The sequence below is a fragment of the Aptenodytes forsteri genome, unplaced genomic scaffold (assembly GCF_000699145.1).
Source record: "Aptenodytes forsteri isolate BGI_AS27 unplaced genomic scaffold, ASM69914v1 Scaffold258, whole genome shotgun sequence".
NCBI lineage: Eukaryota > Metazoa > Chordata > Aves > Sphenisciformes > Spheniscidae > Aptenodytes > Aptenodytes forsteri.
In genome coordinates this window covers 471,533-473,441 of record NW_008795250.1, presented here as the reverse complement: position 1 = coordinate 473,441, position 1,909 = coordinate 471,533, and the positions used below count along the sequence as shown (strand labels likewise).

The 1,909-nt window shown below is 41.9% G+C and overlaps 1 protein-coding gene across 1 annotated transcript in view; it reads left to right on the top strand.

Moving 5' to 3' along the window:
• The window catches only part of SCAPER (S-phase cyclin A associated protein in the ER), a 281,456-nt gene that overhangs the window by 93,251 nt on the left and 186,296 nt on the right, over positions 1 to 1,909 (top strand). The gene's annotated exons all lie outside the window — the stretch shown is intronic.

Genomic DNA, 1,909 nt, shown 5'->3' with positions numbered 1-1,909 from the left:
GGCGGGGCGGCGGGGCAGAGGGCGCGGGGGGGCTCGCCGGGGCCCTCGGAGCCCTGGGCGTCGCCGAAATACACGCAGCGGGAACGTACAGCTAGTTAAGAACAAGAAAGGTTATCCTCCTCTTGCCCGTCCTTCCCTTTTATGCCGTATCAGTGGAAGATACCAAATACCATCAAGATACATAGACAATTTCCAACTTTTAAGCACCAGTGAAGCCTGGCAGACTAAAGTGACTGTTACCAGAACTTCAGACAAGCATCTGCAAACCCTGAGGGAAGATTATCAGGAAACAAGCAGTGTAAAAGTTTTATACCAGAAAGGAACAAACGTTTCTCCCGCCTGAGGACCCAACTCACAAGTTAACACTTCTAACACAAAGGGAAGCAGTGCTTTATAAATGCAGTAACAAGGGGGATCAATACAAATTTTCATAACTGTTCAAACAGCTAGTTAAGAACAAGAAAGGTTATCCTCCTCTTGCCCAGTCCTTCCCTTTATGCCGTATCAGTGGAAGATACCAAATACCATCAAGATACATAGACAATTTCCAACTTTTAAGCACCAGTGAAGCCTGGCAGACTAAAGTGACTGTTACCAGAACTTCAGACAAGCATCTGCAAACCCTGAGGGAAGATTATCAGGAAACAAGCAGTGTAAAAGTTTTATACCAGAAAGGAACAAACGTTTCTCCCGCCTGAGGACCCAACTCACAAGTTAACACTTCTAACACAAAGGGAAGCAGTGCTTTATAAATGCAGTAACAAGGGGGATCAATACAAATTTTCATAACTGTTCAACACAGGTAATAGAAAAGAAGCTAAAATAAATTTAACCTCATTGACTACTCGGACAAACTGAAAATACATTGAGTAAATGAGCAGGGGGCCTCCCCAGGAATACCATTCCTAAAGCTGTCACATGAAATTGGGATTGCTCTGATCCCGAGCCCACTGAGGTCAAATTAATCATTCTTACTGGATTAATTGAGATTTACCTAAGGCCATTGTTAGATTTGTTATTTCTCCTTTCGATATTCGTGTATATCTAGAACTCCTCTTTTAAACAGAAATAAGTGAGATTAGCCTACCTGGATTTCCAGAAATGCAATTGTTGCCAGGTTTAAGAAGAGCCCTCAATTAATGGAGGTTGTCTGCTGCGCTGTCGTGTCCCTTCCGTGGCGATAGCAATGTGCTGCGCCCCAGTTAACCTCAAATTCTATTAACTGTGAAGAGCTACGACAGTTCATTTGAAGATCTGAGAGTAAAATATTGCAATAAATCACTAGATGTGTTATTGCAATTTCCTGCCCATATAAGAAATGTCTTTCTATTAAAAAATCTAATAGTGAGTTAAGTCTAATATCTTTTATTGGCTTAAATGTCAAATTTCCCATCAGTATTTATATAAATCACATATACAAAACGTGAACTAAGTTATACTACTTGTGGCATGTGTAGACAAAGCAAATCCTATAAGCAATCAAAACAGAAATGAGATTCGATTGGTTTCTGAAATAGTACTGAAGATGCTTTGTCTTCTTTGTCTAATGCATTACTAACACCCCAAAAAAACTCTCTGCTGCATATCTCAGCGGTTGACAAGTGTATCAGATTATACATTTCAGTGCCTAAACAACTGTAATAGCCTCCAAATAACAAATTCAACATAGATGTGCGAAGAGCCAGTTTATTAACAATCATAGAATCACAGAATAGTTTGGGTTGGAAGGGACCTCTAAAGGTCATCTAGTCCAACCCCCCTGCCGTGGGCAGGGACATCTTCAACTAAATCAGGTCGCTCAGAGCCCCGTCCAACCTGACCTGGAATGTTTCCAGGGATGGGGCATCCACCACCTCTCTGGGCAACCTGTGCCAGTGTTTCACCACCCTCAGCGTAAAACATTTCTTCC